This window comes from Oncorhynchus kisutch, linkage group LG3 (genome assembly GCF_002021735.2).
Source record: "Oncorhynchus kisutch isolate 150728-3 linkage group LG3, Okis_V2, whole genome shotgun sequence".
In the NCBI taxonomy this organism is placed as follows: Eukaryota; Metazoa; Chordata; class Actinopteri; order Salmoniformes; family Salmonidae; genus Oncorhynchus; species Oncorhynchus kisutch.
Window position 1 is genome coordinate 66,473,831 of NC_034176.2, and position 27,118 is coordinate 66,500,948.

The 27,118-nt window shown below is 43.9% G+C and overlaps 1 protein-coding gene and 1 pseudogene across 1 annotated transcript in view; both read left to right on the top strand.

Annotated features, from left to right (window-relative positions):
* Window positions 1–27,118, top strand: part of LOC109887842 (disintegrin and metalloproteinase domain-containing protein 10-like) — a 112,145-nt gene that overhangs the window by 38,750 nt on the left and 46,277 nt on the right. The window lies entirely within an intron of this gene.
* Window positions 14,677–15,602, top strand: LOC116361147 (sideroflexin-3 pseudogene; annotated as a pseudogene).

Consider the following 27,118-nt stretch of genomic DNA (forward strand, 5'->3'; position numbering starts at 1 on the left):
CCACCAGCTTTCATATGTTCTGAGCAAGGAACTTAAACGTTAGTTTTTTTTACATGGCACATATTGCACTTTTACTTTCTTCTCCAACACTGTGTTTTTGCATTATTTAAACCAAATTGAGCATGTCTCATTATTTTTTAGATTTGATTTATGTGTTATATTAATTTAAAATAAGTGTTGTTCAGTATTGTTGTAATTGTCATTATTACAAATATATTTATATTTAATCGGTTGACCTCTAGTGATAACACAGCTTAGTTTCCGCTATCTGTATTTCCAGCTAGCAGGTTTGTGGTCTCCCAGGAATGGTGAGATAACAGGCTGCAGCGGTCACTTCCTGGTTCAGTCTGTTTCAGAGGACCGTTTCATTCACTGCTTGTTCTGGAGATAGCCCTGCAGGTGTTCACATTGTTTCCCAGTAGCTACACCAGATGGGTGGAATGGGCAAGTATGTCAGTTAGCAGTCACAAAACACTGCCTCTGTGTAGAGCAGAGCTCATAATTACTCAGTGCCTCTGGACATGAAGGGGAACATGCAGCTTTTCTGGAGCCGGCTCGTCTTGTACACCTCCCACCCTTCGATGTGCCTCGGACGAGCTTATCACCAACCAACACTTTTAAACTGGGACACATGCACTCTACTTGCATACATACATGCAAATGTACATCCATATACGTGCACACACACACAATGAAACACACACAATCTTTCTCATTGTGTGTGGTTGTGTCACTGTCCCAGCTATTAGAAAAGGTGTTTCACCCTCTCTCATTCTCTCTCTCTCTCTCTCTCTCTCCTTCTCCGTGGCCTGCTGTGTGTGTGAAAGGGTGCTGTGAGACTTAAAAATAATCTATCCCAGGAGCCCTGTCATTTTTCAACACATTCCTTCCTTCTTTCTTCACCACTGTCTTCTGAAGGTTTTGTGTGGGGGACTGATCAGAATACCCCCTACTGTACTGCTTACACTCTGCGTCATGACATTATTAGCCCTATGGAAACAACAGCAGGAGCTGCTTGTGTGGGAGGCAGTCACAGCTAACGTTAACTTCATGTGAACGTTTTCCTCAGCCATGTCTTTTCTGCAAGCCCTTTGCTTTCTGCTGGGATGTCTTCACCAGTTTTCTGTCTCATCCTGGAGTGTAGTGTGATACATCAAGTGGTTTAAAACTTCTTAGGGCTGAGATCCCGCTAATGGTGTAGGGCGCCAAATTCAAAACAGACATCTCATAATTAAAATTCATCAGACATACAAGTATTTCACACCATTTTAAAGATACATTTCTTGTTAATCCCACCACAGTGTCCGATTTTCAAATAGGCTTTACGGCGAACGCACCACAAACGATTGTTAGGTCAGAGCCAAGAAACAGAATAACACAGCCATTTTTCCAGCCAAAGAGAGGAGTCACAAAAATCTGAAATAGAGAGAGAATTCATCACTAACCTTTGATCTTCATCAGATGACACTCATAGGACTTAATGTTACACAATACATGTATGTTTTGTTCGATAAAGTTCATATTTATATCAAAAAATCTCAGTATACATTGGTGCGTTATGTTCAGTAGTTCCAAAAACATCTGGTGATTTTGCAGAGAGCCATATCAATTTATAGAAATACTCATAATAAACATTGATAAAAGATACAAGTGTTATGCATGGAATTATAGATACACTGCTCCTTATTGCAACCGCTGTGTCAGATTTCAAAAAGCTTTACGGAAAAAGCAAAACATGCAATAATCGGAGTACGGCGCTCAGAGCCCAAACAAGCCAAAAAGATAGTGCCTTGCGAAATTATTCGGCCCCCTTGAACTTTGACCTTTTGCCACATTTCAGGCTTCAAACATAAAGATATAAACCTGTATTTTTTTGTGAAGAATCAACAACAAGTGGGACACGATCATGAAGTGGAACGGCATTTACTTTTTTAACAAATCAAAAACTGAAAAATTGGGCGGGCAAAATTATTCAGCCCCTTTACTTTCAGTGTAGCAAACTCTCTCCAGAAGTTCAGTGAGGATCTCTGAATGATCCAATGTTGACCTAAATGACTAATGATGATAAATACAATCCACCTGTGTGTAATCAAGTCTCCGTATAAATGCACCTGCACTGTGATAGTCTCAGAGGTCCGTTAAAAGCGCAGAGAGCATCATGAAGAACAAGGAACACACCAGGCAGGTCCGAGATACTGTTGTGAAGAAGTTTAAAGCCGGATTTGGATACAAAAAGATTTCCCAAGCTTTAAACATCCCAAGGAGCACTGTGCAAGCGATCATATTGAAATGGAAGGAGTATCAGACCACTGCAAATCTACCAAGACCTGGCCGTCCCTCTAAACTTTCAGCTCATACAAGGAGAAGACTGATCAGAGATGCAGCCAAGAGGCCCATGATCACTCTGGATGAACTGCAGAGATCTACAGCTGAGGTGGGAGACTCTGTCCATAGGACAACAATCAGTCGTATAGTGCACAAATCTGGCCTTTATGGAAGAGTGGCAAGAAGAAAGCCATTTCTGAAAGATATCCATAAAAAGTGTTTAAAGTTTGCCACAAGCCACCTGGGAGACACACCAAACATGTGGAAGAAGGTGCTCTGGTCAGATGAAACCAAAATTGAACTTTTTGGCAACAATGCAAAACGTTATGTTTGGCGTAAAAGCAACACAGCTCATCACCCTGAACACACCATCCACACTGCCAAACATGGTGGTGGCAGCATCATGGTTTGGGCCTGCTTTTCTTCAGCAGGGACAGGGAAGATGGTTAAAATTGATGGGAAGATGGATGGAGCCAAATACAGGACCATTCTGGAAGAAAACCTGATGGAGTCTGCAAAAGACCTGAGACTGGGACGGAGATTTGTCTTCCAACAAGACAATGATCCAAAACATAAAGCAAAATCTACAATGGAATGGTTCAAAAATAAACATATCCAGGTGTTAGAATGGCCATGTCAAAGTCCAGACCTGAATCCAATTGAGAATCTGTGGAAAGAACTGAACTGCTGTTCACAAATGCTCTCCATCCAACCTCACTGAGCTCGAGCTGTTTTGCAAGGAGGAATGGGAAAAAATGTCAGTCTCTCGATGTGCAAACCTGATAGAGACATACCCCAAGTGACTTAGCTGTAATCGCAGCAAAAGGTGGCGCTACAAAGTATTAACTTAAGGGGGCTGAATAATTTTGCACGCCCAATTTTTCAGTGTTTGATTTGTTAAAAAAGTTTGAAATATCCAATAAATGTCGTTCCACTTCATGATTGTGTCCCACTTGCTGTTGATTCTTCACAAAAAAATACAGTTTTATATCTTTATGTTTGAAGCCTGAAATGTGGCAAAAGGTCGCAAAGTTCAAAGGGGCCGAATACTTTCGCAAGGCACTGTATCCGCTATATTGTGCAGTCAACAGAAGTCAGAAATAACATTATAAATATTCACTTACCTTTGATCTTCATCAGAATGCACTCCCGGGAATCCCAGTTCCACAATAAATATTTGTTTTGTTTGATAATGTCCATTTATGTCCAAATAGCTACTTTTGTTAGCGTGTTTTGTAAACTAATCCAAACTCACGAAGCGCGTCCACTCGGAGCAGACAATGTCAAAAAGTTCCATTACAGTCTGTAGAAACATGTCAAACGATGTATAGAATCAATCTTTAGGATGTTTTTAACATAAATCTTAAATAATGTTCCAACCGGACATTTCCTTTGTCTTCAGAAATGCAATTGAACGCGAGCTAACTCTCACTTGAACGAGCGTCACGAGCTCAAGGCATTCTGGGCGAGCCCTGACCCATTCCCCTCTCATTCTGCCCCACTTCATAGTAGAAGCATCAAACAAGGTTCTAAAGACTGTTGACATCTAGTGGAAGAATTAGGAAGTGCAACATGACCAATATCCCACTATCTTCAATAGGGAATGAGTTGAAAAACAAACAACCTCAGATTTCCCACTTCCTGGTTGGATTTTTTTTATCAGGTTTTTGCCTGCCATATGAGTTCTGTTATACTCACAGACATCATTCAAACAGTTTTAGAAACTTCTGAGTTTTCTATCCAAATATACTAATACTATGCATATATTAGCAACTGGGACTGAGTAGCAGGCAGTTTACTCTGGGCATCTTATTCATCCAAGCTACTCAATACTGCCCCCAGCCATAAGAAGTTAACAGGCCAGGTGAGTGTCTGTTGTGAAGAAATGATTGAGAGGATGGTGCACAACAGTACACGTCTTTATTCATTCACCCTTTTTGGGCAGTCCATCTAACATTTCCCTGAATTACCGGCATTCCAATAATAGTAGTGGAATGATTGAATGATTGGATTGGATAGTTCTGAGATATATTCAGATCTCCGTTCCAGCCGTTGAGCACTGCCCTTATGATTGAGAACATGTGACGTCTGAGCAAGCACACCAAGGGCGGCATTCAGCCTCCATACCCCACCCCCAATTTTTCTCTATCTAGCATGAGCTGGAGGGAGCTTCTACCAAATGTACTTTTTTATTTTGATTTATTTCACCTTTATTTAACCAGGTAGGCTAGTTGAGAACAAGTTCTCATTTACAACTGCGACCTGGCCAAGATAAAGCATAGCAGTGTGAGCATACAACAAAGTTACACATGGAGTAAACAATTAACAGTCAATAACACAGTAGAAAACAAAGGGGGGGGTCTATATACAATGTGTGCAAAAGGCATGAGGAGGTAGGCAAATAATTACAATTTTGCAGATTAACACTGGAGTGATAAATGATCAGATGGTCATGTACAGGTAGAGATATTGGTGAGCAGAAAAGTAAATCAATAAAAACAGTATGGGGATGAGGTAGGTGAAAAGGGTGGGCTATTTAGCAATAGACTATGTACAGCTGCAGCGATCGGTTAGCTGCTCAGATAGCTGATGTTTGAAGTTGGTGAGGGAGATAAAATTGACTTATACCAGTCTGTTTCTTTTCACATCCAGTGTGAACGAGTGCAGACTTGTGGTAGAACGGTCAATTATTCCGGAGCTTGCCAGCTGAAGGGTTCCATCAGTCACTCCTGGGCTACAATCACCTATCCGGACCCGTTTTACTGCCAATGCAGAGCCCCACCGGGCCTTCACGACTGGACTACCGACGTTATCTGCCCGAGGGAGTTATCCAACGGGCCCCTCCGTCGCGATGTTACCTGAACGCCCATCAGCGGCCAGCTAATCGTTAGATCTATTCAGATAGCTGTCTTATCTCCTGCTATCTGACACTTTTTCTTGGGTCACTATAACTATATCTATTTTGCCATTTGGATTGATCCCCTCTAACCACACAGAACCCCACTAATCTACTGACGGAAACGCACAAGGTGGCTAATAACAGACCTCCATCTTATGCTAGCTTACTGATGGCCCGGCTAGCTGTCTGAATCGCCGTGACCCCAACCAACCTCACTACTCACTGGACCCTTATGATCACTCGACTAAGCATGCCTCTCCTTAATGTCAATATGCCCTGTCCATTGCTGTTCTGGTTAGTGTTTATTGGCTTATTTCACTGTAGAGCCTATAGCCCTGCTCATTATACCTTATCCAACCTTTCAGTTCCACCACCCACACATGCGATGACATCACCTGGTTTCAATTATGTTTTTAGAGACAATATCTCTCTCATCATCACTCAACACCTAGGTTTACCGCCACTATATTCACATCCTACCATACCTTTGTCTGTACATTATACCTTGAAGCTATTTTATCGTCCCCAGAAATCTCCTTTTACTCTCTGTTCTAGACAACCAATTCTCATAGCTTTTAGCCGTACCCTCATCCTACTCCTCCTTGGTTCCTCTGGTGATGTAGAGGTTAATCCAGGCCCTGCAGTGCCTAGCTCCACTCCTATTCTCTAGGCGCTCTCTTTTGATGAATTCTGTAACCATAATAGCCTTGGTTCCATGCATGTTAACATTAGAAGCCTCCTCCTCCCTAAGTTTGTTTTATTCACTGCTTTAGCACACTCTGCCAACCCGGATGTTCTAGCCGTGTCTGAATCCTGGCTTAGGAAGACCACCATAAATTCTGAAATTTTCATCCCTAACTACAACATTTTCAGACAAGATAGAATGGCCAAAGGGGGCGGTGTTGCAATCTACTGTCCTATCCAGGTCTGTACCCAAACAATTTGAACTTCTACTTTTAAAATCCACCTCTCTAAAAATGTCTCTCACCGTTGCCGCCTGCTATAGACCACCATCTGCCCCCAGCTGTGCTCTGGACACCATATGTGAACTGATTGCCCCCCATCTATCTTCAGAGCTCGTGCTACTAGGCGACCTAAACTGGAACATGCTTAACACCCCAGCCATCCTACAATCTAAGATTGATGCTCTCAATCTCACACAAATTATCAATGAACCTTCCAGGTACCACCCCAAAGCCATAAACACGGGCACCCTCATAGATATCATCCTAACCAACTTGCCCTCTAAATACACCTCTGCTGTTTTCAACCAAGATCTCAGCGATCACTGCCTCATTGCCTGCATCCGTAATGGTGAGCGGTCAAACGACCTCCACTCATCACTGTCAAACGCTCCCTGAAACACTTCATCGAGCAGGCCTTTCTAATCGACCTGGCCGGGATATCCTGGAAGGATATTGATCTCATCCCGTCAATAGATGCCTGGTTATTTGTTTAAAATGCCTTCCTCACCATCTTAAATAAGCATGCCCCATTCAAGACATTTAGAACCAGGAACCGATATAGCCCTTGGTTCTCTCCAGACCTGACTGCCCTTAACCAACACAAAAACATCCTATGGCACTCTGCATTAGCATCGAACAGCCCCCGTGATATGCAACTTTTCAGGGAAGCTAGAAACCAATATACAAAGGCAGTTAGAAAAGCCAAGGCTAGCTTTTTCAAGCAGAAATTTGCTTCCTGCAACACAAACTCAAAAAAGTTCAGGGACACTGTAAAGTCCTTGGAGAATAAGAACACCACCTCCCAGCTGCCCACTGCACTGAAGATAGGAAACACTGTCATCTCCGATAAATCCACTATAATTGAGAATTTCAATAAGCATTTTTCTATGGCTGGCCATGCTTTCCACCTGGCTACCCCTACCCCGGTCAACAGCACTGCACCCCCCACAGCAACTCGCCCAAGCCTTCCCCATTTCTCCTTCTCCCAAATCCAGCTGATGTTCTTAAAGAGCTGCAAAATCTGGACCCCTACAAATCAGCCGGGCTAGACAATCTGGACCCTTTCTTTCTAAAATGATCTGACAAAATTGTTGCCACCCCCATTACTAGCCTGTTCAACCTCTTTTTCGTGTCGTCTGAGATTCCCAAAGATTGGAAAGCAGCTGCGGTCCTCCCCCTCTTCAAAGGGGGGACACTTGACCCAAACTGCTACAGACCTATATCTATCCTACCCTGCCTTTCTAAGGTCTTCGAAAGCCAAGTCAACAAACAGATTACCGACCATTTCGAATCCCACCATACCTTCTCCGCTATGCAATCTGGTTTCAGAGCTGGTCATGGGTGCACCTCAGCCACGCTCAAGGTCCTAAACGATATCTTAACTGCCATCCATCAGAAACAATACTGTGCAGCCGTATTCATTGAACTGGCCAAGGCTTTCGACTCTGTCAATCACCACATCCTCATCGACAGACTCGACAGCCTTGGTTTCTCAAATGATTGGTTCACCAACTACTTTTCTGATATAGTTCAGTGTGTCAAATCGGAGGGTCTGTTGTCCGGGCCTCTGGCAGTCTCTATGGGCGTGCCACAGAGTTCAATTCTTGGACCGACTCTCTTCTCTGTATACATCAATGATGTCGGTCTTGCTGCTGGTGAGTCTCTGATCCACCTCTACGCAGACGACACCATTCTGTATACTTCTGGCCCTTTGGACACTGTGTTAACAACTCTCCAGGTGAGCTTCAATGCCATACAACTCTCCTTCCGTGGCATCCAATTGCTCTTAAATACAAGTAAAACTAAATGCATGCTCTTCAACCGATCGCTGCCTGCACCTGCCCGCCTGTCCAACATCACTACTCTAGACGGCTCTGACTTAGAATATGTGGACAACTACAAATACCTAGGTGTCTGGTTAGACTGTAAACTCTCCTTCCAGACCCATATCAAACATCTCCAATCCAAAGTTAAATCTAGAATTGGCTTACTATTTCGCAACAAAGCTTCCTTCACTCATGCTGCCAAACATACCCTTGTAAAACTGACCATCATACCAATCCTCGACTTCGGCAATGTAATTGACAAAATAGCCTCAAATACCCTACTCAATAAATTGGATGCAGTCTATCACAGTGCCATCCGTTTTGTCACCAAAGCCCCATATACTACCCACCACTGACCTGTACGCTCTCGTTGGCTGGCCCTCGCTTCATACTCATCGCCAAACCCACTGGCTCCAGGTCATCTACAAGACCCTGCTAGGTAAAGTACCCCCTTATCTCAGCTTGCTGGTCACCATAGCAGCACCCACCTGCACGTGCAGCACGTGCTCCAGCAGGTATATCTCTCTGGTCACCCCCAAAACCAATACTTACTTTGGCCACCTCTCCTTCCCGTTCTCTGCTGCCAATGACTGGAACAAACTACAAAAATCTCAAACTGGAAACACTTATCTCCCTCACTAGCTTTAAGCACCAGCTGTCAGAGCAGCTCACAGATTACTGCACCTGTACATAGCCCATCTATAATTTTTCCCAAACAACTCCCTCTTTCCCTACTTTATTTATTTTGCTCCTTTGCACCCCATTATTTCTATCTCTACTTTGCACATTCTTCCACTGCAAATCAACCTTTCCAGTGTTTTACTTGCTATATTGTATTTACTTCGCCACCATGGCCTTTTTTTGCCTTTACCTCCCTTATCTCACCTCACTTGCTCACATTGTGTATATATACTTATTTTTCTACTGTGTTATTGACTGTTTGTTTTACTCCATGTGTAACTCTGTGTTGTTGTATGTGTCGAACTGCTTTGCCTTATCTTGGCCAGGTCGCAATTTTAAATGAGAACTTGTTCTCAACTTGCCTACCTGGTTAAATAAAGGTATAATAAAACAATAAAAAGTGAAGATTGAACTGTTGACTGTTTCCTCCTCCCTGTGTGACCTTTGTATTGTGTTGAGCATGCAGTCTTACTCCGCCTCCGTCCCAGCCAAGGCAGGGGTGTCTGATTATGAGGCTTTTCACAGAAAAGCTATTTTGTATGCCCACACTCACATCACTACCACTCCCCTCCTTCCACTCCAACACTACGAGCAGCTAGATCAAGGTACCCGATAGGGCAATCATGAGGCTTTGTACAGTGTACATGCCAGGGTACAGTACAGAATACACCATGGGTTCAGTGCCAGGGTACAGTACAGAATACACCATGGGTTCAGTGCCAGGGTACAGTACAGAATACACCAAGGGTTCAGTGCCAGGGTACAGTACAGTACAGAATACACCAAGGGTTCAGTGCCAGGGTACAGTACAGAATACACCAAGGGTTCAGTGCCAGGGTACAGTACAGAATACACCAAGGGTTCAGTGCCAGGGGACCGTACAGTACAGAATACTAAAAGGGTTCAGTGCCAGGGGAGAGACTAAGGGAATTAGTGGGCACCGGCTTCTCTCTTAGAAGAGATTTCACCTCACTAGGACACATGGGATCAAATAAAGGTTGCTAGCTAACTGAAACAAACAACCGCTACAGTAGAGCATTCATTTTAGTAAGGGGACAGTACAGCATGGTTCAGAGAGAGGCCTACACCTTTACGTCACCTCGCAAACAGTCAACACACCAGTGGTCTGACTCAGAGGGGAACCCCCTACGTGAATTATTCCAGCCTACCATTCAGCCAGGTTGCCCGTTTGTTTGTGTGAGAGAGCGTGTGTTCAGCGTGATTGTCCTGCTCATCTATCTACCCCAGACTGGGGTTAACATGTTAAGCTGCATGCCACAGGTCAACTAACATGAACCCTGCCACTGTAATCTCTCTAAGGTGAGTTTGGCCTTGCAGTGAACTGCCTGCCATGACTGGATTGGCCAGAAGGATGGACGATTCTGCTGCTGAGTATACAGTGGGGCAAAAAAAGATTTAGTCAGCCACCAATTGTGCACGTTCTCCCACTTAAAAATATGAGAGAGGCCTGTAATTTTCATCATAGGTACACTTCAACTATGACAGACAAAATTAGGGGAAAAAATCCAGAAAATCACATTGTAGGATTTTTAATTTATTTATTTGCAAATTATGGTGGAAAGTAAGTATTTGGTCACCTACAAACAAGCAAGATTTCTGGCTCACACAGACCTGTAACTTCTTCTTTAAGATGCTTCTCTGTCCTCCACTCGTTACCTGTATTAATGGCACCTGTTTGAACTTGTTATCAGTATAAAAGACACCTGTCCACAACCTCAAACAGTCACACTCCAAACTCCACTATGGCCAAGACCAAAGAGCTGTCAAAGGACACCAGAAACAAAATTGTAGACCTGCACCAGGCTCGGATGACTGAATCTGCAATAGGTAAGCAGCTTGGTTTGAAGAAATCAACTGTGGGAGCAATTATTAGGAAATGGAAGACATACACTGATAATCTCCCTCGATCTGGGGCTCCACGCAAGATCTCACCCCGTGGGGTCAAAATGATCACAAGAACGGTGAGCAAAAATCCCAGAACCACACGGGGGGACCTAGTGAATGACCTGCAGAGAGCTGGGACCAAAGTAACAAAGCCTACCATCAGTAACACACTACGCCGCCAGGGACTCAAATCCTGCAGTTGCAGACGTGTCCCCCTGCTTAAGCCCGTACATGTCCAGGCCCGTCTGAAGTTTGCTAGAGAGCATTCGGATGATCCAGAAGAAGATTGGGAGAATGTCATATGGTCAGATGAAACCAAAATTGAACTTTTTGGTAAAAACTTAATTCGTCGTGTTTGGAGGACAAAGAATGCTGAGTTGCATCCAAAGAACACCATACCTACTGTGAAGCATGGGGGTGGAAACATCATGCTTTGGGGCTGTTATTCTGCAAAGGGACCAGGACGACTGACCCGTGTAAAGGAAAGAATGAATGGGGCCATGTATCGTGAGATTTTGAGTGAAAACCTCCTTCCATCAACAAGGGCATTGAAGATTAAACGTGGCTGGGTCTTTCAGCATGACAATGATCCCAAACACACCGCCCGGGCAGCGAAGAAGTGGCTTTGTAAGAAGCATTTCAAGGTCCTGGAGTGGCCTAGCCAGTCTCCAGAGCTCAACCCCATAGAAAATCTTTGGAGGGAGTTGAAAGTCCGTGTTGCCCAGCAACAGCCCCAAAACATCACTGCTCTAGAGGATATCTGCATGGAGGAATGGGCCAAAATACCAGCAATAGTGTGTGAAAACCCTGTGAAGACTTACAGAAAACGTTTGACCTCTGTCATTGCCAACAAAGGGTATATAACAAAGTACTGAGAAACTTTTGTTATTGACCAAATACTTATTTTCCACCATAATTTGAAAATAAATTCATTAAAAATCCTACAATGTGATTTTCTGGATTTTTTTCTTCTCATTTTGTCTGTCATAGTTGAAGTGTACCTATGATGAAAATTACAGGCCTCTCTCGTATTTTTAAGTGGGAGAACTTGCACAATTGGTGGCTGACGAAATACTGTATAGCCTGTAGTGTTTTGTAGGTGTGGGTTCTCATTTGTGTGCTTGTCTTCGGGCCTATACCTGTCTGTGTGATAATGCATTATCTCATGCCTGGTTAGTTGGAGTCTTTCCTTTATCCAGTTCCCCGGTCTGTTTTCGGGGGTTTGGACAGGAGATAAGGGAGTGTGAAAGTCAGTCCCACTGACTGGCGATCTGATTGTGGGCTTGAGGCTGTGCTGAATACAGAGAGGACAGCTGTATGACTGTCAGACGCTCAGTCAGGCACTGAATCATTTATCAGTCAGCTGCTACCCTTAGTCTAACTGCACCTCTATTGGTTATAAAAACCTCCTCTACCACTGTGAAACACGGACCTGTTTGTTTAGCCATGGACACTGGTGTGTGTATGTGTACTGTTTGTGTTTTTCATGGCCTTGGCTGTTGAAAACCCAGTTTCTCTGCCCTTGGATGAATGTTTCATGGAGCACTAATGATATCAGAGCAACCTAGATGGAGCGTGGCAGAGATGGAACGCAGCACTACGCCGGCCCCAGCCACAGCTACCCACAATGCTCTATGGCTCCCATGAGCCCTCTGCGAGGTCAGACTGTTGTGAGGAGAGCTTGGTGCTTGATCAAGAACAAGCATTTGTCTCTCTCAGGTGGACCTCCAGTGCACAGCTAGTGGTACTCAGTGCTGCTCCTCTCAGTCCACACCGTCTCCCAGCGCCTTGTTACTTCAGAACTAATCAGGAAGTTGTTCAGAACCTTTCCTGAGAACCAGCAGCAGGAAGGAAGATTTGTTATGCTGTATTCAGTCGTTTTGTTTATTTATTTTTGAGATGTTTAGTTTCTAGGTCGAAACCCCCTGTGACCATTTAGTCAGTGAAGTTCCGTGTTGGTATGATAACTTGATGGGAAGACTCAAAGTGGCTCTTAAACATTAACACAAAGTCAAACACTTAAAATGAGTTTGTTTAGGGTTTAATATTAACACACACACACATCACAATATCAAACAATTACTCAGCAGAATTGGATCAGTGTCCTCCGGATGCGATGTTTTGCGCACTGTTCTCTCAATTTCTGCAGAGCTCATCGGAGTGGAATTGTATTGCGTTGGCACTTCCACAAATGGCGGACACGCAAATGATGAACGGGGTGCGTTAATAAACCAATGCTGCATACAATCTGACACCGTGGGAGAGCTGGGATTGCCATCATTGGCTTTGTAATTCTGACAACATAAAAACAGAGTTAGACTATTCTAACAAACTCACATACTGTCAGTAGAAACCTGGATATTTTAGCCTTTTAAGGTATTGGTAAACATGCCTTAATTAGTTACCTTGCTTTGGAGTAGCCTACCTTAGCCATTTGATCGCTGATTCATTGAATGAGGGAATTATTTTATAAAGACAAAGTATTTAATTGTAATGTTGCAATATTTTATAGGCTACTGAAGGCGTCCGCATGCTTCCCGTTTGGAACAGTTCATGCATATATTATCACGTTTGTTAGTTTTGGTCTTCGGCAAGGTTTTTTCTGGCTGTTCATGCACACACAAACAAATCGAGGCAAGCCGAAGTCTACGCCCCTTCGTCTGTGATTGGTCAACAGTGTTGATTCTTCAATTTAAGTGTTTGTTGTCACTCAACGATAGACAACTCGCTTTCATGCACATTTTTCACTTGAGAAATACTGCATCAAACATCTTAGATGTAAAATTGCAAGACTAAGATCTCCTTGGCAAAAACATAAAAGTGTATCTTTGATTAAGTCTGACTATTTTGTGGAAGTGCATACTGCCTACGGCATCTCACGCTGGACAAACAGTATTATTGACGCTTTTTCAAGTGAAGGTCTTTTTTAAGGTTGTATGCAGCACACGTGTTTGGTTCGCCTAGCTGCCAGCCAAACTGAAGCAAGCAGGAGCCTTAATTTAAGGGTGGTCAACTGTCCTTCAGGAGAGCCTTAAAGGGGCAGTGTTGTGTTTTGAGACATTTTGAGAAAGAAGACAATAGGCAGAGTGTATCCTAGCCTAAAATATATTTGTCTGATTCTATATAGTAATGATAATGTATTTTTGATAAATTGGTTCCTTGCATCATATAATGATGTAAAAATTGTGTTACCGACCATATTTTATTTTTCTCTTAAACTTTCAGACAAGTAAAAAAATGTGTCCTACTTGTCCAAAGGACAGCCCTGCTGTTTGTAAATGTAAGCAATATTATTTTTAAGAGGATAAATCACAAGCTAATGTTTTTATTCTTTAATCAACAAAATTGTAAGCCTATACTTTTGAGAGTTTGAAAATGCACAAATTTGGCAAGCCTTTGTAAATAAGCGCTTTCATTATCCGGTGTTGCTCTACATGCAAAAAGTTTCTGAACTTAGATGACATCCCATCTGTTGTTGACAGTTGCTACTGATGTTTCTACAAGACGGGCTTTGTAGTGCATCTTCACTACCTGTAAAACTAGCTCTGCGGAACATTGAGAGGGGTGCAGAAAACTCCACCGTATGTTTCACCAAGAGGGTTGAGACCAGCTTTCACAACTCAGATCCTCACTTTCACTGGGGTGGAGAGATTATTATCATGGGTCAATTGAATGTGTCTTTCTCTTGCTTTTTCCCCCCTGTCTTCTACATATCTACACTATGCCCTCTACACACACTATCATGGTCTCTCCTTCCCTCCCTCCCACCCTCTCTCTCACACATCCCTGGGAGGCTGCAGGGTGCAGACAGCCTCTCTCTTATGGAGTTGCAGTCTGAGGTAATCCCAGTTGGCAGCAGCTGAGGGCAGGCTGGCTGGCCGTGTGTTGGATTGGGTCTCTGGTACCCAGCAGCCCAGCACTTATCCCTGGTTTGATCACACACTCCTAGAGTTTATGGGTGTCTGATCCCACCTGCCTGTGCTCCATCGATGACTCCAAGTTCAAAAGGATAAATCTGAACAGTGTAATTGCATCTGCTCTTTATCAGTGCAGTTTGTCTAAAGGCCAGTGATCCATGAGACCTGGGAGTCATGGGAACGATGGTGTGGAGGGAGACCGTGGTGGTGTTGGAGCTCATGCTACTATCCTGCACTATGTAGAGATGTTCACTTTTAGTTTTTTTAATAACATTTCACACCAGGTTTTAACACTGTGTGAACTGAGTCATCAACATTGCACTGACAACTATCATCATAGTAGTTTCAATTCTTACTTCTGTTCAGGTAAGGCTTCCCTGTAAAACCCTCTACAGTAATACTAAAGATATTTTATCCAGCTTGCCGTGTTCATCCTTGTGAAAGAACTGTGGTCGATGCCTGGCAAAAAGGTCTGTCTAGTTATGAGGAAATGGCTCAAATGAAGAGGCCATATTGATTTGTTATTGTGCCCATTAATAATCAGCTGTCTGCCGCATATGTCAGCGCAAGCATAGGAGCTGTCGTCACAGCCCTGGGACTCTAGCCAAACACCTTCCAGTCGTCATGAGACGGTTTGGCCCCTTCTTTGCTGTAGCGGCTGTCAACTGTATCAACATCCCCTTCATGAGGCAGAGGGAGCTGAAATACAGCATCCCAGTGACCAATGGGAACTGGTTAGGAGAGTCCTTCACCGCTGCCAAGTCAGGCATCATCCAGGTGGTGGAGTCCATGATTGGCATGGCTGGGCCAGCTATGGCTGTGCCCCCTTTGGTAATGAAAACACCTGGGGAAGAAAGCCCTTCATGAAGTGGTTCCCAGTCCTAAACACCTCAGTACTGGTGGGTCTGTGTTTGGTGTTTGCCACTCCTCTGTGCTGTGCCCTGTTCCCACATATGAACGGACAATGGTTTGATTTGGGTTAGTTTTTAGTGTGTTTATCGTCCATGGGGATTTGGGATGTGGGTGTTTAATTACTGACTGCTTTGAATGTTACTGAATGATACATCTTCTCAAATCACCCTAAACTAGATACATTTCACCCCTTGTATTTGACCCCAGAGATATATTTTTCTCCCAAAAGTGTGTTTATTTCCCTTGTGTTTGAGCTCATACACTTTGAGCTGTGTGCACTGAAACCATTCATGACTTGCAATTAGAAAATAGTTTAATTTAATCTGCTAGATAGATATCCACTCCCTCAAGTTGGCTCAACTGTAGTCTGTAGTACAGGTAGTAAAAATAGTTGGTTTATGAGCACAATATAGACTGACCCGCTATTAAATCCCTTTTTTGGGTCTACCAGTACCAGGGTTATTTATTGATATATATTATTATGTCTTTTATTTACCCCTTTTTCTCCAATTTTGTGGTATCCAATTGGTAGGTAGTCTTGTCTCATCGCTGCAACTCCCGTACGGATTCGGGACAGGCGAAGGTCGAGAGCCGTGCGTCCTCCGAAACACAGCCAAGGCCAAGCCGCACTGCTTCTTGCCACAATGCCTGCTTAACCCCGGAAGCCAGCAATGTGTCAGAGGAAACACTGTACACCTGGCGTCCGTGACAGCGTGCATTACGCCTGGCCAGCCACAGGAGTCGCTAGTGTGCAATGGGACTAGAACATCCCTGCCGGCCAAACCCTCCCCTAACCCGGATGATGCTGGGCCAATTGTGCGCTGCCACATGGGTCTCCCATCGCAGTTGACAGAGCCTGGACTCGAACCAGGATCTCTAGTGGCACAGCTAGCACTGCAATACAGTGCCATAGACCACTGCGCCACTCGGGAGGCCCAGGGTTTTGTTTTTCATTGCAAATGTTTTTGCTACAGTGTGCCCTAATCAACATTACCCACTTGACTAGCACAGCTTCCCGCTCTCTCCAGTGCCATTGAAAGCGTACTTACACACATACACACACACACACACACACACACACACACACTGTCCCACCAGATAACCTTATCAATTCATCTCATATTCGTGCTCTTTTTGTGTTACCAAGAAAACATTTCTAGATGCAATGCCACTGCATGGACACTCCTAACTGATTTCAGTAAGCACATTCCTAGTAGCATTGATAATGTTGATATGCCAGAAAGCTTTATGTAGGACAGGATCTAGGCCTAATGTTTCAGCCCCATATCAAGACCTTGTGTCTTAGAGCGTTGGGCCAGTAACCGAAAGGTCGCTGTTTCAAATCCCCGGGCCGAATAGGTGAAAACATCTGCCAATGTGCCATTGAGCAAGGCGCATAACTCTAATTTCTCCTGTAAATCGTTCTGGATGAAAGCGTCTGGGCGTGCCAGGGGGAATAACAAGCAGTAAACCTAACCTCCGCTTATCTCTGGAGGGCTGCTGGGTGGATACACAGGTGCTCTCCTTCTCTCTCTCTCTCTCTCTCTCTCACACGCTCTGTGGATCTCTCTTTCTCTCACTCTCTCTCTCATTTCTCTCTCTCTCTCCCTCTCTCAGCCCTTCCCACCCTGACTCTCTCTACACAAACTCTCACATAAAATCCTGGGCTGTGGGTGATATTAATAGTGTGCTAAGTCTCTGAGAAGCTCAGGAAGAATTACCTCTCCTATCCAGGCTCCCCTCACATATTTCAGCTGGTCTTCTGTGACAGACGGGGCAGGTTGGAGAGGCCCACCACAGGGCTGACTGACTTACTGAAAACCGTGGGCAGGTGGGAGAATATGTATATGGTGGATTCTAAGGGATTCCGTTGGCTTCAACTGAGTCAGTCATAGCAGAAACTAGGCAGACAATGAGAAGCTAGTTTTGAGGCATTTCAGTCCACATGAAGCCTAATCATCACACAATTAGATGAGAGGCTCAGGCTAGATGTTGAGGCTGACCCCACCAGGCTGTCAAGTGTTCCTGCCTGATCTCCAATCATTGTGACAGGGTGGATGGCCCGCCACTTCAGCTTTAAAGGAGAACTGCCAGCCAGGGAGATTGTGTAGGACAGATGGGCACACACAGCAGGAAGTAGGGTGACAGTTTGGTCAGTGTTCGTAACAGGAATAACAAGGTGTGTGTTGCATCAGTGGCTGTGTCCCCAAATGTCAGTGCTCATGTCAGACTCAAGGAGGGGGGGGGGGTGTGATGAACAGATAATGGAGGATTAGTGAGGCTGCATTGCAGGGGGATTATGGGAAGGTGTCAGGGGTCTGTAAACACATCATGGCCAATGAAATCAAACCCTTCTGCATTTGGAAGGAAATGATCCGGTACCTTGCTTTGTCAACTGTTTTGAGTACAGTGTGGATTACAAATTGGTTGTAGTGAATCAAAGATACACAGAAATGTATGTTCCTCTCTGTAGATATATAGACAGCCACTTCAGTGACGCAATCAGTAAGTGGCTCATTTTGTGTGGGCTGGAGTGCAGCGGCCCATGTGAGAGTCATGTCTGACTAACAGAATGTCTCTAGGATTGTTGGGAATGAGCCTATAGTGAACAGAACAACTCAGTCTTCTGGGTGGTGACTGGGTCATATGCAGCTCATGTGGTGCTAGGTCACCCTTTTCAGAATTTGACAGCATGCTTAGAGAGCAGGAGCATGAGGAGGGAATGCAACAAACACACTGTACGCTCATACAGCCTTTACTTATACCACGCTTGAGAGACAGGTGTTATTGTTATCCCTATGGGAATCCTTCAGTGTAGTGATTAGCCTGTTCAGTGAAGTGAGTTTGGAGTCCAGTCTTATCACAGGGTGGGACCCTCAGTATAGAGGTCTGGGTGGGACTGATTTCTTCATCTCGCCAGCACCCGCAGCTTTTCATACCTGTACCCACCCCCTCCCGCTGGTTTTCTGTCCGACTCCCACCCAACCGCAGTCCTGCAATGTTATTTTAGGTGTAGGCTATTTGGCGCAGATCGCTTGCCCGCCATGATCCCAGCAATTTTGCGCCCTATAGGCAATATCATTATGCCCAAAAATAACCTACGAAATAAGTAACATTTCCAGAGTCTCACATTCTCCATTATATTAGGCTATCTATATTACTGGGCTATATCAGCCAATAGGCTAGACTTAGTTGGAGAGAGCGGACACTTGCACTTTCTCTTAAGCTACATTTACCCTTGTGCTTTGCTGGGGGAAAAATGACATCCAGTGTGGTATGGGTCAGATTGACCCGCACCGTTTAAACACACTCAAGACAAAGAATCAAGTAAAAACAGCCCAACTATATTTTGTCTTGTCAGACCTTTCAGAAAGAAGAAATACAATATCATTTCATTTCAAAACTCTATATTTAAGAACCAGTTGTTAAACATATTTCCTTTCTCACAAACAAGCAGAGGTCTGCTGCTCTCGCGCTGAGAAGGAGAAGCTTGGGAAATCTCCTTTTCACCCAAACTTAACTATAAAAGTGCAACCAGAACCAGTCAAAACAAAATATTGTACTTTTTAAAATTTAACTAGGCAAGTCAGTTAGGAACCAATTCTAATTTACAATGAGGGCCTAACCCGGACGACACTGGGACAATTGTGCACCGCCCTATAGGACTCCCAATACCGAACGGTTGTGATACAGCCTGGAATCGAACCAGGGTCTGTAGTGACACGTCTAGCACTGAGATGCAGTGCCTTAGACCGCTGCGCCACTCAAAAACACTTGTTTATTTTGGACCTGTGCAAATATCTCTATAGATGAAAGCCTCTGGGTGAAAATGACCCACAACATCATGTTTGTATACAAAATCTACAATGACATTCCACAACACATCAGTGTGTCCACATTTTGTAGTTAGGTTCATGACCCTAGATGAGGAAAAGTAATTTAATTCCATGGATAAATAGTGGACATGGGTCAAATTGACCCGCAACATAATAGGTGTAATAGCCTAACTTTTAGGGGCGGACAATTTTCAGACCGAGACCAATATGGGTGATCAATATTTATTTTGAGGCAGTGTAGTAAACTATAGCATAATTCGATTTCAGAAGTTAATTTCCTTGGAAAGAGAAGTGCCCCGTGCCTCTCCGCCCATGGATGTGCTACAGCCTACTCTATTTAATTAAGACTACACGTGCACCTGATCGCACACATATGGCTACTGAACCTAAAGCAGCAAGAGTGATGATAGCTGACACGTGCACTTTCTCTTGAGCTACGTTTTGCATAGAAGATGTAGCCTACCTTTTTTATAGGAGCGTGAGGATTTTATAGGAGTGTGAGGATTTTATAGGAGCGTGAAGATTTTATAGGAGCGTGAGGATTTTATAGGAGCGTGAGGATTTTATAGGAGCGTGAAGATTTTATAGGAGCGTGAGGATTTTATAGGAGCGTGAAGATTTTATAGGAGCGTGAAGATTTGCTCTTCAACTCACGTTGGTTGAGCTTCCTCCACTTATTTCCATTATCAATATTTTTATACAGACACTGTAGTGAAACTATAGCCTAATCATATATATCTTTCTTTGAAAGATAACTGGCCCTTGATTCTCTTCCCATTCATAGGCAGTCTACTCTATTTCATTGAGACCAAATATTGTAGGTGCTTGGATGCCCATCTAGGAGAGAAGAGATAGGCTATTCTGAGATTGTGTTTGAATAATGCGACAGAGGTGCTTTTAATACAATAGGTAGGCTAACGGATACAAAGCAGAGAGTCGACCGTTTTCAAATAATCTGAGGACAAAAAAAAAATGTTCATCCCCAAGCCCGCTCCCGCTTGCATCATGAAAAATGCAGACCCGTGACACAATGATCCCTGTCGGGAACCTCAGCCCTCTCCCGCAGTACTTTACCTTCCTCTGCTCTGAATAATGTGTGGTTTGAAATGACACACGGCCTGTACTGCTGCATATTTGATTTGGTTTTAAATCAGCCATGCTCAACCTGCGGTAGTTGGCTGGCTGGGGATCAAAGCAAGGAGTGAGATATTTGAGGGAAATATATATTTTTAGATGAATCCCGCTTTTCATTGTTCATAGTGTTTAATGTTCTTCTCTGTTGTAGTAGGTTATACAGTGTAACTAGTCTTTATTAGACACAGCACACCCACTCTGACATTTTGACGGTGAACAGTAGTCAGCAGTGGTTTGATCTGTAGAGTTGATCTGCTGTTCTCCTACAGTGTTTATACAAGCATGCCTTTAGGCTCAGTTTACTGTATACATTTTTTTAAATCATTCTCGCTTCCCTGATCAATCTGATTTTGAGGATTATGCAAGTAAATAAATAGGCTAATTCCTGGCAATGGCCTAGTATTTTGCTATTGGCCGGATGTGTGCCACGTTATAATAACGGTCAGCCTGAAATTTTTGACCAAGTAGATCCTAATCTGATTTATCAGCTTGATCTATCACCAGTAGCCTATAGCCTATAGCCTGAACACAGCCTTGGATAGCCATCAGACACCATGTGTGAGATGCAATGTTGATGAACTGCAGTGACCCAGATCTGTCCCATGGAGTAGGGCTGTATAATTAGACTTGACTGTCAAGTGCCTGTTTCCTTCTTAGTCCCATTTTAGTTAATGTGCTGATAAGACTCCACTGGGAATGTAGAGACAAGTACCATGGTTGGAGCGAGAAGGTTTTTGTTGGGGTTTTGAGAGAATGGGGCTGTTAGCCTGTCGTGTTGAGAGAAGCACCGGTGTTTACATGATGCAACTATATGATCAACCCTCTCAATCTCTGGAGTCTTGGTACTGGAAATGGTCATAAATGTAGTTTTCTGTTTACCTGAGCAGTGAATGAACCGTCAGTTTTTAGGTCTACTTGTTTCCCCTGGAGAAGTAGGAATGTATTTGAATAATGTATAAACTCATTAGGGACTATTTGGAAGTCTCTAATACACCTAGTTTTCACTTTCTGTAAGAGGCAGATGGTGTCAGCATTATTTTAGCATTACTTTGAGCACTATTTCCATTATATAAAGACTTGCCGGTCACATCACCTCTATACTCCTGGAGTGCTGACAAAAGCTGAGGTGTTAGAATTTACTTTGAGATGTGGTGCTAGCGCCAGACATTTTTATGGAGGAGATGACGGGTCGCTTGTTTTTATTCTATATTCAAATGCTGTATCTGCTCAGGTTCTTCATAATGAAACTTTAAGCACGTTCTGTTCCCTTCTGACTGAGATATACAGATTGTTCTCCAGAGCTCCGGATTACACAAACTCTGTCTATGAATAATACAGAGATGTATTCCATTCAGTGACAAGGGAAGAATGGCTATATTTGATATGGGAGCACACTGCACTCTGATGGGCTGGGGAGCAGTAAGCCGTCTCCAGTGTTCGGGTTGCAATTAATCAGGATGTTTAAAGTGTGAGCTGAGTGGCTATGGAGCTCTGAGCTCTAAATAATATGATCAACCCACAGACATTTGGGTGTTTGATGTTTCATTGAGGTGCGTTTGGGACGTTGGGAGTATATTAGAGGAATTAATGCTATCTTGAATTGAGAGAAGATAATTTCCTGTCAGAAGTCAGATCCTTCACAGCTGCCCTGCAGACTCCTGTTAATGAGTTTTTATAGAGGTTTATCATCTTGCCGCGCTTGAACTCATAACATCATGAACATCAGGCTTGAAACAAATGCATCAGTAATTTGTTTTTATGTTCCCATCTCTGTTCCAGACAGATTGTGGCCTGATTCCTCTTTCCCTCTTCTTCTCTTCTGTTGTGCTTGTGTACTCCGCCATACGATCGCCCCCCCCGCCTCTGTTTCATCTGTTCTGCATTGTATCATCCCCTCCTTCACTCACCTCTGCCTTTTTAAACAACTTTCACAAGTTCAAAATGACATTTCTACTGGTTAAGGGTGTCCCTGCAGCAAGGTCTCTCTCAATTTCGCTCTCCATATCTACCACTCCCTCACTCACATTCCCTCTCTGTGCCCGATTCATGTTTTTGCCCACTGATGTGTAGTATTTCACGATAACGTCTTTGGTTAGCGTTTCTCTCAAAGGCGATGGTTAAACACAGAGACTCCATGTTTGTCCAATGTGTCTGTCATCTCAGAGAAGTGGAGCTGAAAGGGACTGGTACTGACTAAGCGTCTCAGCTCGATATGGTGAGCTTCAGGAATTATTCTAACTGCTGAAACCTCTCTGGAAGCATGTTTGAAGTAACAGTCACAGCCTACACTGTTGTTGCCATTGGCAGGGATCAGAGTCTCGGCTTTGGTCTACACATGTCCTGTTGATATTTTGCTCTATTCTGTGTTCTGTTTGTTTTCCGGTCATCCGGTGAACCCTAACTTGGAGCCTGCTGTGCGATTAAAGACCCTATTCTGTCCCCCCACATCCACATGGAGACTGGGATAAACAAATCTCTACTGGGACCTGTAGAAGGATTGGAGTGGTTCAAATGATTCTGGAGTTGAGTAGTGTTTCATTTAGCCACACAGGCGTGTGAATACACAATACTGCTTTTAACTCAAATTCTCTGTAGGATTCTCTCTCACCTCAGCTTTACAACGTCTGATCTGCTGTGGAATCCATGAATAGCCTGAGTGTACAAAACGTTAGGAACACCTACCTAATATTGAGTTGCACCCCCCTTTGCCCTTAGAACAGCCTCAATTCTTCGGGGCATGGACTATAAGGTGTCGAAAGCGTTCCACAGTGAGTCCATGTTACCGCAGGAACAGACTAAACCGCACGTATGCCCGCCAATCCCGTTTTTCAGTCAACTGTTCTTCCCCCAAAAATTAACATCTATTTTCTTTCTGCGGATACGACTGTTATTTTCATGACGATAGTCATCCATAACCGTCAGTTATACGTTTGTGCCAGCCCTACTCATCTGTAACTTTCATAACAGTTATTTCATTACACTCTCTATCCCTGTTTCAGGCAGCATCTGATTACTGTGGCTCACTGAAGCCGAGAGAAATGGAGCGCAACCACTGACAGATCATTTCACACCAACATCCCCCGGGACCTGAGTTTCAGAAAGGAAGCAGCCTAGATAGAGCTGTTGTTTTTGTTGGTGTACCAGGACTATAGTATTTACCTGCACCCATCTCTACTCACACTTCTAGCAAGTCTGTCTGAGACTGGAGGAAGGAGGGGATGTACTGTAACTCACTGACACGCAGAGAGGAGGTGTAGGTAGAGCGAACATGAAAGGAGATGTTATTAATATTGCAGTTGGTCAGGTTGCTTGTGATACACTTGTGGAGAGAAAGGCCTTGTGTTTGGCTAACCTCCTAAAGAGGGTTTAATGAGAAAGTGGCTGCTAGAGGTCAGAGAGACAGGCTGATCTACCCGTCCACAGACCGTTTAGGTGGGAGAAACAGGGAGGCTGGTTGGTGGGACTTTGATGAACTCAGAGGACCTTGATGTCCAAGATCTTCACAAAGCACAGGAAGGGGAGGGGACACTGTTTTTCCACGGCAACAGGATCCATTGGAGCCATTCTCTATCGACAGCCGGGAGGATCAGAGCAGAATTTAACCAGAGTGTATCCTGCTAGCCCAAAAGTTAAGCCAGGAGAGATAGTAACACAAACACTTGCTCACCATACACTCTCTCATCACAAGCTGCTGTGCTGGAAAGTTACATGCAGTGTGACCTGCTGGGTGCCAAACCTGCTGGGTGTCAGTAGAGGCGGAGTGACCACCTGTCCCTGGTTGCCTCACGGTAGACCATCCCCCAGCCTGGCACGCACATACGCCAGCCAGCGATACTGCTCAGGTGAGGAAGGAGTTGTGTAATGTGTGGATCTGTTCAGTCCCTAAAAGCGTTCCTCCAGTGTGGTGATTTACTTCACCTGACATTATAGGGACATTACTGGGATCATCTTGTTCTCTCCTCCTTTCATTCCCTAACACAAGGGTAAAAAGGGTTGATTTTTAGATTTTTTTTATTCTGGGGGCAAGGTGCATGATAATACTCCTACGGGCATAATTACATTGTATAATAATTTCTGTTTCTTAGAGACAGAAGGCATGAGGATGCATTCATTTAGTGGGATTGTTATAGTTGAATGTCCTGAGTACATCATAATTATATTGTTTTGGTTCCAGTAACTGACTGGGAGCCTGCTGTACAGTGTGTGTGATGATGGATGGAGGGAGGGAGGGTAGTCTATACCCTGTGGTTCTACTGAGCACTGGCACTGACTGACTGACACAATGGGGATGCTGCCCAGTCTGAGAGTCAGACTGAGCTCAAGAAGGTGTATTACTGTGTTGATAATGTAGTCCTCGGGAAAGCAAACAACTTTAAATATAGAAATGGGGTAATTTCAGTCATTCACTGCACTTCATCACATCTCTATCAGTATCTCCAATGCCTGCCTGTCAGATAGAAACAGATCCATTTTCCTGCTCCACAATGTAACACTGATAGTCTGTCTTTTACCAGCAGAATGCTTCAGTATAACTGTAGATATAGCCTAGCTGTTTTCCCTGGCCCTTTATTTGAGATGTTCTAACAGGCATTGTCAGTTCATGCACAGACCTGCTACAGCATTCTGTGGCCATAGATGCAGATCCATGGCCTATGCACGATTTTGAGGGGAACAGCCCTAACCCATGGGAGTATGTTAAATCTTTCCTGGAAGTAGAGGGTTGACTCATCTCTCACCCCCTCCTCCTCTCGCCCCACCGCTCTGCAGCCCCCACCCCTTCTCTCCCAGTATTCAGTATGCCTGTGTGCTCTGTCTGGTTGCTGAGGCTGGCAGTAAAGGCTCACTACACACACAGCTGTCCTCTTTGCCGTCATTACCACTCTAAAAATACTGCTTCACATTTTAGAAAACAAATGTCCAAAAATCTGGCCAATTTGGTGCAGCCATGCTCTGGTGGCCATCCGTCTGCTGTCTGTTTGTGTGTGTGCTGAGTAGGGAATCTTGAGACCAATACTTGGCTGTACTGTAGGGCATGTTCTACCAGTGGTGCACAGTGCTGAAGAAAATCATCCTATAGAATATAGTACCTACAGTGGTACAGATTGCAGAAGTGTCACATATAGTCGACGCTCTGCGGTCAACCCGCCAGTGCTTTCTCTCCTGAATAGATTAGAGAAGGGGTGGAAATTAAATACACCTGTCCTTGTGCCACTGCTTGTTTGATTGCACTGTGGAGTGTGTCTCTGGTTGGTGTGCCAAAGTTAAGTGTTGTGTGGTAATTGAGTGTGTTCTCCCTGGTGGTGGAGGTGGCTGTCTGTCTAATGGCTGGCTGAGTCACTCCATAACAGACATTAGCATAATGCTTTGCTCTCTGAAGGGTCTCAAACAGAGAGGGCCGACCGTTTCACCTGTCGAACATCGCCGTCTCATTTTGGACTGTATATTGTCTGTCAATGTGTGTTTGAGAGAGCGTTTTTGGCACAACGTCAGTTAGGCTGAACTCTGTGTTGATGGTAGTTATTGGTCTAGTCAAGTAGTGTTCTAAGTGCTGGACTGAAAGGAAATGAAAGCAACTTCAGGCTGCTCCATCTGACAGCACTTTATAGACGTACATGTGTTTAACTCTTTTCCCCCATACATTCTGTTGTTATGGTGGTCTCAAGTACCACTATCATAAGGCAGGCTGCATCTTCTTGCAGTAAGGCTGACTCCATTTAGTCGACTTCTCGATTGTTTGATCGATAGGCTGTTGGCCGGCCAAGATTTCTTTAGTCCAACAGTTGCAAAAACGTATTTATTTTTTCATGGTGTACAAGACGCCTGTCTGATTTGCGCCTGTCTGAGTGGATTAATCCATTGTGGAGGCCGTGGGGATGGAACAGTCCTTTACTCTAAGACAAATTGTATATGGTTAAGGACAATGGTGCAATACTAATAAAAATACAATTATTTTATAACACATGCACGTTCTCCCATGTTGCTCCCATCTCCCACCAGTTGCTGACCGCTGTTCTGAAACTTCAGCATGCTGTGGAATTGATGCCTTTTCCTAGACCGTGTTGCTATGTGCATAATAGCAAAGTTAAACTTATATTGGTGTTGAGAACAATGCGGCGGAGGCAGCGGCGGATTTAGGAGATGAGAAAACAGCCCTTGATTATCGAAGAAGAGTGAGGATTGGAAAACCCCAATTTAATTAGGTCTATAATCAATAGCATAACTGTTATGTGCCTGGCTTTATAAATCACCCATATGCACTACCAGTCAAAGGTTTGGACACACCTATTCATTCAAGGGTTTTTCTTAATTTTTTACCATTTTCTACATTGTAGAATAATAGTGAAGACAAACTATGAAATAACAAATATGGAATTATTTAGTAACCAAAAAAGTGGTAAACAAATCAAAATATATTTGAGATTCTTCAAATTAGCCACCCTTTGCCTTGATCACCACTTTGCAGACTCTTGGTATTCTCTCAACCAGCTTCATGAGGTAGTCACCTGGAATGCATTTCAAAAGTTAATTTGTGGAATTTCTTTCCTTCTTAAAGCGTTTGAGCCAGTTGTGTTGTGACACAACAGAAGAGAGCCCCAACAGAAGAGAGCCCTAATTGGTAAAAGACCAAGTCCATATTAATGCAAGAACAGCTCAAATAAGCCAAGAGAAATAACAGTCCATCATTACTTGAAGACATGAAGGTCAGTCATTACGAAAA